We start from the raw sequence: 12,540 nt of genomic DNA on the forward strand, positions 1-12,540 counted from the left end.
AACTCTATCCATAGCCCACGCCTCGCAACCATACAACATTGTTGGAACCACTATTCCTTCAAACATACCCATTTTTGCTTTCCGAGATAATGTTCTCGACTTCCACACATTTTTCAAGGCTCCCAAAATTTTCGCCCACTCCCCCACCCTATGATCCACTTCCGCTTCCATGGTTCCATCCGCTGACAGATCCACTCCCAGATATCTAAAACACTTCACTTCCTCCAGTTTTTCTCCATTCAAACTCACCTCCCAATTGACTTGACCCTCAACCCTACTGTACCTAATAACCTTGCTCTTATTCACATTTACTCTTAACTTTCTTCTTCCACACACTTTACCAAACTCAGTCACCAGCTTCTGCAGTTTCTCACATGAATCAGCCACCAGCGCTGTATCATCAGCGAACAACAACTGACTCACTTCCCAAGCTCTCTCATCCCCAACAGACTTCATACTTGCCCCTCTTTCCAGGACTCTTGCATTTACCTCCCTAACAACCCCATCCATAAACAAATTAAACAACCATGGAGACATCACACACCCCTGCCGCAAACCTACATTCACTGAGAACCAATCACTTTCCTCTCTTCCTACACGTACACATGCCTTACATCCTCGATAAAAACTTTTCACTGCTTCTAACAACTTGCCTCCCACACCATATATTCTTAATACCTTCCACAGAGCATCTCTATCAACTCTATCATATGCCTTCTCCAGATCCATAAATGCTACATACAAATCCATTTGCTTTTCTAAGTATTTCTCACATACATTCTTCAAAGCAAACACCTGATCCACACATCCTCTACCACTTCTGAAACCGCACTGCTCTTCCCCAATCTGATGCTCTGTACATGCCTTCACCCTCTCAATCAATACCCTCCCATATAATTTACCAGGAATACTCAACAAACTTATACCTCTGTAATTTGAGCACTCACTCTTATCCCCTTTGCCTTTGTACAATGGCACTATGCACGCATTCCGCCAATCCTCAGGCACCTCACCATGAGTCATACATACATTAAATAACCTTACCAACCAGTCAACAATACAGTCACCCCCTTTTCTGTACATATATACATATACATATTCATACTTACTGCCTTCGTCCACTCCTGTCGCCACTCTGCCACATATGAAATAGCACACACACACACACCACCGCCGCCACCAACGCACGTGCAAGATAGCACTAGGAAAAGACAAAAAAGGCTACATTCGTTCACACTCAATCTCTCACTGTCATGTGTAATGTACTGACACCACAGCTCCCTTTCCACATCCAGGCCCCACAAAACTCTCCACAGTTTACGTTGAAATGTATAGGTATGCATATGTGCATGTGTGGGTGTTTATGTATATACATGTGTATGTGGGTGCGTTGGGTATTCTTTCATGTTTCCATGCGCTACCTCGCTAAAGCAAGAGACGGCGATTAAGTATAATAAATAAATAAATAAAAATATATGTCAACCAGCAGACATTAAAAAATCTAGGATTCACAGTATAGAACCCAGATAGCAGCACTGAAGCAAATTTGGTAGCTGTTTCAAGGACTGGGGACACTCCTGAATGTCTCAGTAGACGGTGAATAAGTACAATAAATAAACACAAATATATAGGGTCAACCAACAGACATTAAAAAATCCAGGATTCACAGTGCAGAACCAAGATAGCAGCACAGCAGATTTGGTAGTTGTTTCAAGTACTGGAGGATATTCCTGAATGTCTCAGTACAGGGAAACTTTTCTGTAGCCATAGGGTAATCTCGAATTTCATAGTCAGCATAAAAGTTTATTAGGATATATCCAAACTATGCAGTAAAAGGGTTAAATGAAAATCCTCCTACAGCTACATTCTGAAAACTACTACTTTTTACACTACTAAAACTATTTTCACAACTTGTTACTTCCATAACTACAAGGACCTACAACTTCAAAAGAGAAATGATAAATATTAAGCAAATGATCTATTCTAGGTCCACAGCATGCTGGAACGAATGATGAATCAACATAGTGCAAATGGTAAGGGAATGAATATATGCACAGGCATAAAAATTTTCATTAAGTGTACAGAAGTCTTTTCAAAACATGGAAATCATGAGGAAATTAATAGCTAAATTTCATAATGCTTATTCTAGGGATCATAGGATTGGTTTTGATCTTAAAAGCATGTTTTGAAGCTATAATCTTCTTTTGCCCTCCCTTCATGTAGTTCTTATGCAAGTCATCAATTTACCTTAAGGCAAAGGACTCATAAAAAGTTATGCCTCAGTCAAACTTTACAGGAAGATATGCTTAAACACTGCTAGAACCACCATCAATTCCTAAGACTTAAGACCCAAAATGTAACCCAACCTCAATGCAGGTAAGGTGGGACAGGCAGTGGAGGGAGGGAAAGAGGAAACTAGTTTAGATTTTTTTTTTCTATATAAGATGTATCTTTTATGTAAACTCCTTTCCTTGCCCTTACTTCATGTACTGAAGTCTTATTATGATAGCTGACAAAGAACATGAAACAGAACTAAAACTCATGATAATCATACATGTATATTACAATGGTCACTAAATTATGATTTATTTAATGTTTTCGAGAAGAAAATTATTTCCCTCCATGAATTTTGGGATGATGAGCATGAAAAGTACCAAGAAAACACACAACTGGCTCTGGTTTCTAAGAAAAATTCACTCCACTGGTTCTGGTTTATACAAAAAAAATCTGCAATCTTATACACAATATTGGAGACACAGGGTAGAGTCACTGAATATCTATCTATCTCTGACACCTGTTTACCTCAATTAAACCCAATGACTCTTCGCCTGTCATTTGTATACAAGTCCTAGAGCGTATCTTGTTACTGTCAAGCAACAGTCTGTTAACACTGCTTAACTCCATTTGCCATGATACTATTTCTCTATCACCGAGATGTTTTGATGGAAACATTCACTGTGCTCATCACTCACTGCATCGCAGTTAACCAGTAAAAATCTATGTAAGAGGCCAAAATGCATCTTTAAAAACATACGGCAGCCCATTTTCTAATAAGATGACAATAGGTTTTCCACAAGTTCCTTGTCATTGTCAGTCTTAATGTATCCTAGAAAGTTGGTTGCTATCAGCCAAAAGACATTAATGATCTTCTCATCAACTGAGGATGCTATTGCAGTGCTCACTTCTGAAGAGCTTGTGGGTATGTGGACTGATGAAAACACCCTGCTTGATTTTCGCCTCACTATGCCTTGAGAATTTCCTACCAAGGTACATAATTGCTGGCCTAGTAGACATCAAATTTGGTGCAAAATCAACATCTCTTGATGTTGATAGCTCACAAATTTCATCATCCTATTTGTCCTCTGATTCCAGGGAAAATGAATCTGGAAGTTCTAGAATGGGAAGTCCTTCACCATGGGGTACTGGGTGCATAGCAAATGGTATATTCAAATAGATTAAAGTCCACTTTTTTTCTTCAGGGTTGCCAGCCGCACAACACCAAAACCAGTGTAAACACCATGACAATGCTCTGACCAGTGAAGATGTGACCCAGCTACTCAGGAAGAATTTCCATAAGGGTCAGATGGGAGACCACCAAGCATAAAGACCATGACACTAACAAATACCAGCACCATCATGGTCCTTAACATTGGCCCTGCCAAAGAAACCTCTCCCTCCCAGTCTCAACTGACTGATGCCCATCACCACAATCACCTTGTACCAGCCAGTGCTCATACAGACAGATACAAGAATAGTCCTATACCTACTCATGAGAAAGTCATGAATAATCCATAAACAAGTGTACACCAAAGCGAGAAAATAGCTCAGTTTTCCCACAATTGTGTACATGTCAACTACTATATTACTGTAATGCAACCAACACAAAGATACTCATCACTTAATGTTTACTATCAAATACATAATGTATGTCAACATAATATTATTGCAACTCAACCATCATGTAACTTTACATCAAATGTTCAACTAATCGCCACTAAATCTATAATGTAAAACTATAAAATTTGTCTAGTAAAATTTCCTGTATTATGAAGATATACCTCACTCACGTGCTTATCCAAAGCACAGAAGTATCCAGCTCCACCTTGATCTTAAGCTCTTTTGAGATTAATTAACTCATTACTCTTAAGATCCCCCAAATTCTGTAATTCCTCTACTGTATATTTTCAGCTGAAAAGCTGCCTGACTTCAATAAACCATTCTTTATATTGTTTTAAATCTTAAATAGTGGAACCCAAAACTAAAGCCAATTAAAAATCTTAAGCATCAGCTACTTTCAATTCTAAAACATTTTGGCTGTTGATCAGTGTCACATATAAATCCGGCAAAATGAATGAAAGAAGTAGAAAACAAGATGAAAACTAGCACTTCAAGGGGGGGTATTTTCATACATCTGTTTGTCATATGGGTAAGCTCACTGACACACACACTACTTCACTACTAGAATATGCTTCTTAAGTTTAGTCACTGCACCTGAAGAAGCATAAAGAGCTAACAGAGAAGGTTCAGAGGAAGGCAACACAGATGGTACCTAAAGTAAGAGAGTTGTGTTCCAAGGAAAAGCTTGAAGCCTTAACCTTGCTCATCATAGAAGAAAGAGTAAGGGTGACCTGATCACAACCTTTGAGTTTTTAAACCAAACTGATAATGCATTCAGTGAAGAGTTCTTCAAAGGATGTATGGATAAGAAAAACATGCAGGAGGGTGAAGGGCGGGCAAGGAATAGAGTGAATTGGATCGATGTGGTATACCGGGGTTGACGTGCTGTCAGTGGATTGAATCAGGGCATGTGAAGTGTCTGGGGTAAACCATGGAAAGTTGTGTGGGGCGTGGGTGTGGAAAGGGAGCTGTGGTTTCGGGCATTCTTGCATGACAGACAGAGACTGAGTGTGAACGAATGGGGCCTTTGTTGTCTTTTCCTAGTGCTACCTCGCACACATGAGGGGGGAGGGGGATGGTATTCCATGTGTGGCGAGGTGGCAATGGGAATGAATAAAGGCAGACAGTGTGAATTGTGTGCATGGGTATATATGTATGTGTCTGTGTGTGTATATATATGTGTACATTGAGATGTATAGGTATGTATATTTGCGTGTGTGGACGTGTATGTATATACATTGTGTATGGGGGTGGATTTGGCCATTTCTTTCGTCTGTTTCCTTGTGCTACCTCGCAAACGCGGGAGACAGCAACAAAGCAAAAAAAAAAAAAAAAAAAACATGAAATTAGACAAGAAACGTTAAAAAAGATGTAGTGAAATAGTTTTACAGTATAAGAGAGGTGGATGAAAGAAATAAGGTGAAAGGGGATGTGGTGAAAGTGGGTAGCATACAAAAGTTTAAAAGGTTGTATGATAGAAGAGAATGTTCCTAAGATGGGGCCCCAAAAGTGTAAAACTCCCTCCCCATACACTACCAACAAGGAATCATAAAATGTAATTACACCCTGACTTAAACAGCTTTGTACATTTCCTAGGAAGGAATCACTGAGAACCAATCACTTTCCTCTCTTCCCACATGTACACATGCCTTACATCCTTGATAAAAACTTTTCACTGCCTCCAACAACTTGCCTCCCACATCATATATTCTTAATACCTTCCACACAGCCTCTCTATCAACTCTATCATATGCCTTCTCCAGATCCATAAATGCTACATACAAATCCATTTGCTTTTCTAAGTATTTCTCACATACATTCCTCAAAGCAAACATCTGATCCACACATCCTCTACCACTTCTGAAACCACACTGCTCTTCCCTAATCTGATGCTCTGTACATGCCTTCACCCTCTCAATCAATACCCTCCCATATAATTTCCCAGGAATACTCAACAAACTTTTACCTCTGTAATTTGAGCACTCACTTTTATCAATTTTGCCTTTGTACAATGGCACTATGCAAGCATTCCGCCAATCCTCAGGCACCTCACCATGAGACACACATACATTAAATAACCTCACCAACCAGTCAACAATACTATCACCCCCTTTATTAATAAATTCCACTGCAATACCATCCAAACCCCCTGCCTTTGCTGGCTTTCATCTTTTGCAAAGCTTTTACTACCTCTTCTCTGTTTACCAAATCATTTTCCCTAACCCTCTCACTTTGCACACCACCTCGACCAAAATGCCCTACATCTGCCCCTCTATCATCAAACACATTCAACAAACCTTCAAAAAACTCACACCATCTCCTTCTCACATCACCACTACTTGTTATCACCTCCCCATTAGCCCCCTTCACTGAAGTTCCCATTTGCTCCCTTGTCTTACGCACTTTATTTACCTCCTTCCAAAACATCGTTTTATTCTCCCTAAAATTTAATGATACTCTCTTACCCCAACTCTCATTTGCCCTCTTTTTCACCTCTTGCACCTTTCTCGACCTCCTGCCTCTTTCTTTTATGCATCTCCCACTCCTTTGCATTATTTCCCAGCAAAAATCCTCCAAATGCCTCTTTCTTCTGTTTCACTAACAATCTTACTTCTTCATCTCACCACTCACTACCCTTTCTAATCTGCGCACCTCCCATGCTTCTCATGCCACAAGCATCTTTTGTGCAAGCCATCACTGCTTCCCTAAATACATCCCATTCCTCCCCCACTCCCCTTACGTCCTTAGTTCTCACCTTTTTCCATTCTGTACTCAGTCTCTCCTGGTACTTCCTCACATAAGTCTCCTTCCTAAGCGCACTTACTCTCACCACTCTCTTCACCACAACATTCTCTCTTCGTCTCTAAAAACCTCTACAAATCTTCACCTTCGCCTCCACAAGATAATGATCAGACATCCCTCCAGTTGCACCTCTCAGCACATTAACATCCAAAAGTCTCTCTTTCGCGCGCCTATCAATTAACACGTAATCCAATAATGCTCTCTGGCCATCTCTCCTACTTACATACTTATACTTATGTATATCTCTCTTTTTAAACCAGGTATTCCCAATCACCAGTTCTTTTTCAGCACATAAATCTACAAGCTCTTCACCATTTCCATTTACAACACTGAACACCCCATGTACACCAATTATTCCCTCACCTGCCACATTACTCACCTTTGCATTCAAATCACCCATCACTATAACCCGGTCTCGTGTATCAAAACTACTAACACACTCTCTCAGCTGCTCCCAAAACACTTGCCTCTCATGATCTTTCTTCTCATGCCCAGGTGCATATGCACCAATAATTACCCATCTCTCTCCATCAACTTTTAGTTTTACCCATATCAATCTAGAATTTACTTTCTTACACTCTATCACATACTCCCACAATTCCTGTTTCAGGATTATTGCTACTCCTTCCCTTGCTCTTGCCCTCTCACTAACCCCTGACTTTACTCCCCAGACATTCCCAAACCACTCTTCCCCTTTACCCTTGAGCTTCGTTTCACTCAGAGCCAAAACATCCAGGTTCCTTTCCTCAAACATACTACCTATCTCTCCTTTTTTCTCATATTGGTTATATCCACAGACATTTAGACACCCCAATCTGAGCCTTCGAGGAGGATGAGCACTCCCTGCGTGACTCCTTCTTCTGTTTCCCTTTTTAGAAAGTCAAAATACAAGGAGGGGAGGGTTTCTGGCCCCCCGCTCCCGTCCCCTTTAGTCGCCTTCTACGACACGTGAGGAATGCGTGGGAAGTACTCTTTCTCCCCTATCCCCAGGGATAGTTGTGGATGAGAGAGCTTTGGAAGTGAGTCAGTTGTTGTTCGCTGAGGATACAGCACTGGTGGCTGATTCATGTGAGAAACTGCAGAAGCTGGTGACTGAGTTTGGTAAAGTGTGTGAAAGAAGAAAGTTAAGAGTAAATGTGAATAAGAGCAAGGTTATTAGGTACAGTAGGGTTGAGGGTCAAGTTGATTGGGAGGTAAGTTTGAATGGAGAAAAACTGGAGGAAGTAAAGTGTTTTAGATATCTGGGAGTGGATCTGGCAGCAGATGGAACCATGGAAGCGGAAGTGAATCATAGGGTGGGGGAGGGGGCAAAAGTTCTGGGAGCCTTGAAGAATGTTTGGAAGTGGAGAACATTATCTCAGAAAGGAAAAATGGGTATGTTTGAAGGAATAGTGGTTCCAACAATGTTGTATGGTTGCGAGGCGTGGGCTATGGATAGAGTTGTGCACAGGAGGGTGGATGCGCTGGAAATGAGATGTTTGAGGACAATATGTGCTGTGAGTTGGTTTGATCGAGTAAGTAATGTAAGGGTAAGAGAGATGTGTGGAAATAAAAAGAGTGTGGTTGAGAGAGCAGAAGAGGATGTATTGAAATGGTTTGGTCACATGAAGAGAATGAGTGAGGAAAGATTGACAAAGAGGATATATGTGTCACAGGTGGAGGGAACGAGGAGAAGTGGGAGACCAAACTGGAGTGAAAAAGATTTTGAGTGATCGGGGCCTGAACATGCAGGAGGGTGAAAGGCATGCAAGGAATAGAGTGAATTGGAACGATGTGGTATACCGGGGTCGACGTGCTGTCAATGGATTGAACCAGGGCATGTGATGCGTCTGGGGTAAACCATGGAAAGTTCTGTGGGGCCTGGATGTGGAAAGGGAGCTGTGGTTTCGGTGCATTATTACATGACACCTAGAGACTGAGTGTGAACGAATGGGGCCTTTGTTATCTTTTCCTAGCGCTACCTCGCGCACATGAGGGGGGAGGGGGTTGTTATTCCATGTGTGACGAGGTGGCGATGGGAATGAATAAAGGCTGACAGTATGAATTATGTACATGTGTATATATGTATATGTCTGTGTGTGTATATATATATATATATATATATATATATATATATATATATATATATATATATATATATATATATATATATATATATATATATTCATGTGAGAAACTGCAGAAGCTGGTGACTGAGTTTGGTAAAGTGTGTGGAAGAAGAAAGTTGAGAGTAAATGTGAATAAGAGCAAGGTTATTAGGTACAGTAGGGGTGAGGGTCAAGTCAATTGGGAGGTGAGTTTGAATGGAGAAAAACTGGAGGAAGTGAAGTGTTTTAGATATCTGGGAGTGGATCTGTCAGCGGATGGAACCATGGAAGCGGAAGTGGATCATAGGGTGGGGGAGGGGGCGAAAATTTTGGGAGCCTTGAAAAATGTGTGGAAGTCGAGAACATTATCTCGGAAAGCAAAAATGGGTATGTTTGAGGGAATAGTGGTTCCAACAATGCTGTATGGTTGCGAGGCGTGGGCTATGGATAGAGATGTGCGCAGGAGGATGGATGTGCTGGAAATGAGATGTTTGAGGACAATGTGTGGTGTGAGGTGGTTTGATCGAGTAAGTAACGTAAGGGTAAGAGAGATGTGTGGAAATAAAAAGAGCGTGGTCGAGAGAGCAGAAGAGGGTGTTTTGAAATGGTTTGGGCACATGGAGAGAATGAGTGAGGAGAGATTGACCAAGAGGATATATGTGTCGGAGGTGGAGGGAACGAGGAGAAGAGGGAGACCAAATTGGAGGTGGAAAGATGGAGTGAAAAAGATTTTGTGTGATCGGGGCCTGAACATGCAGGAGGGTGAAAGGAGGGCAAGAAATAGAGTGAATTGGAGTCATGTGGTATACAGGGGTTGACGTGCTGTCAGTGGATTGAAGCAAGGCATGTGAAGCGTCTGGGGTAAACCATGGAAAGCTGTGTAGGTATGTATATTTGCGTGTCTGGACGTGTGTATGTACATGTGTATGGGGGGGGGGGGTTGGGCCATTTCTTTCGTCTGTTTCCTTGCGCTACCTCGCAAACGCGGGAGACAGCGACAAAGTATAAAAAAAAAAAAAAAAAAATATATATATATATATATATGTGTACATTGAGATGTATAGGTATGTATATTTGCCTGTGTGGACGTGTATGTATATACATGTGCATGTGGGTAGGTTGGGCCATTCTTTCGTCTGTTTCCTTGCGCTACCTCGCTAACGCAAGAGACAGCGACAAAGCAAAATAAATATAAATAAATAAAATATATATATTTTATTATTTATTTTTTTTTATTATACTTTGTCGCTGTCTCCCGCGTTTGCGAGGTAGTGCAAGGAAACAGACGAAAGAAATGGCCCAACCCCCCCCATACACATGTATATACATACGTCCACACACGCAAATATACATACCTATACATCTCAATGTACACATGGTTTACCCCAGACGCTTCACATGCCTTGATTCAATCCACTGACAGCACGTCAACCCTGGTATACCACATCGATCCAATTCACTCTATTCCTTGCCCTCCTTTCACCCTCCTGCATGTTCAGGCCCCGATCACACAAAATCTTTTTCACTCCATCTTTCCACCTCCAATTTGGTCTCCCTCTTCTCCTCGTTCCCTCCACCTCCGACACATACATCCTCTTGGTCAATCTTTCCTCACTCATTCTCTCCATGTGACCAAACCACTTCAAAACACCCTCTTCTGCTCTCTCAACCACGCTTTTTTTATTTCCACACATCTCTCTTACCCTTACGTTACTCACTCGATCAAACCACCTCACACCACACATTGTCCTCAAACATCTCATTTCCAGCACATCCATCCTCCTGCGCACAACTCTATCCATAGCCCACGCCTCGCAACCATACAACATTGTTGGAACCACTATTCCTTCAAACATACCCATTTTTGCTTTCCGAGATAATGTTCTCGACTTCCACACATTCTTCAAGGCCCCCAGAATTTTCGCCCCCTCCCCCACCCTATGATCCACTTCCGCTTCCATGGTTCCATCCGCTGCCAGATCCACTCCCAGATATCTAAAACACTTCACTTCCTCCAGTTTTTCTCCATTCAAACTCACCTCCCAATTGACTTGACCCTCAACCCTACTGTACCTAATAACCTTGCTCTTATTCACATTTACTCTTAACTTTCTTCTTCCACACACTTTACCAAACTCAGTCACCAGCTTCTGCAGTTTCTCACATGAATCAGCCACCAGCGCTGTATCATCAGCGAACAACAACTGACTCACTTCCCAAGCTCTCTCATCCCCAACAGACTTCATACTTGCCCCTCTTTCCAAAACTCTTGCATTTACCTCCCTAACAACCCCATCCATAAACAAATTAAACAACCATGGAGACATCACACACCCCTGCCACAAACCTACATTCACTGAGAACCAATCACTTTCCTCTCTTCCTACACGTACACATGCCTTACATCCTCGATAAAAACTTTTCACTGCTTCTAACAACTTTCCTCCCACACCATATATTCTTAATACCTTCCACAGAACATCTCTATCAACTCTATCATATGCCTTCTCCAGATCCATAAATGCTACATACAAATCCATTTGCTTTTCTAAGTATTTCTCACATACATTCTTCAAAGCAAACACCTGATTCACACATCCTCTACCACTTCTGAAACCACACTGCTCTTCCCCAATCTGATGCTCTGTACATGCCTTCACCCTCTCAATCAATACCCTCCCATATAATTTACCAGGAATACTCAACAAACTTATACCTCTGTAATTTGAGCACTCACTCTTATCCCCTTTGCCTTTGTACAATGGCACTATGCACGCATTCCGCCAATCCTCAGGCACCTCACCATGAGTCATACATACATTAAATAACCTTACCAACCAGTCAACAATACAGTCACCCCCTTTTTTAATAAATTCCACTGCAATACCATCCAAACCTGCTGCCTTGCCGGCTTTCATCTTCCGCAAAGCTTTCACAACCTCTTCTCTGTTTACCAAATCATTTTCCCTAACCCTCTCACTTTGCACACCACCTCGACCAAAACACCCTATATCTGCCACTCTATCATCAAACACATTCAACAAACCTTCAAAATACTCACTCCATCTCCTTCTCACATCACCACTACTTGTTTTCACCTCCCCATTTGCGCCCTTCACTGAAGTTCCCATTTGCTCCCTCGTCTTACGCACTTTATTTACCTCCTTCCAGAACATCTTTTTATTCTCCCTAAAATTTAATGATACTCTCTCACCCCAACTCTCATTTGCCCTTTTTTTCACCTCTTGCACCTTTCTCTTGACCTCCTGTCTCTTTCTTTTATACATCTCCCACTTAATTGCATTTTTTTCCCTGCAAAAATTGTTCAAATGCCTCTCTCTTCTCTTTCACTAATAATCTTACTTCTTCATCCCACCACTCACTACCTTTTCTAATCAACCCACCTCCCACTCTTCTCATGCCAGAAGCATCTTTTGCACAATCCATCACTGATTCCCTAAATACATCCCATTCCTCCCCCACTCCCCTTACTTCCATTGTTCTCACCTTTTTCCATTCTGTACTCAGTCTCTCCTGGTGCTTCCTCACACAAGTCTCCTTCCCAAGCTCACTTACTCTCACCACCATCTTCACCCCAACATTCACTCTTCTTTTCTGAAAACCCATACAAATCTTCACCTTCGCCTCCACAAGATAATGATCAGACATCCCTCCAGGTGCACCTCTCAGCACATTAACATCCAAAAGCCTCTCTTTCGCGCGCCTGTCAATTAACACGTAATCCAATAACGCT

The sequence above is a fragment of the Panulirus ornatus genome, chromosome 68 (assembly GCF_036320965.1).
Source record: "Panulirus ornatus isolate Po-2019 chromosome 68, ASM3632096v1, whole genome shotgun sequence".
NCBI lineage: Eukaryota > Metazoa > Arthropoda > Malacostraca > Decapoda > Palinuridae > Panulirus > Panulirus ornatus.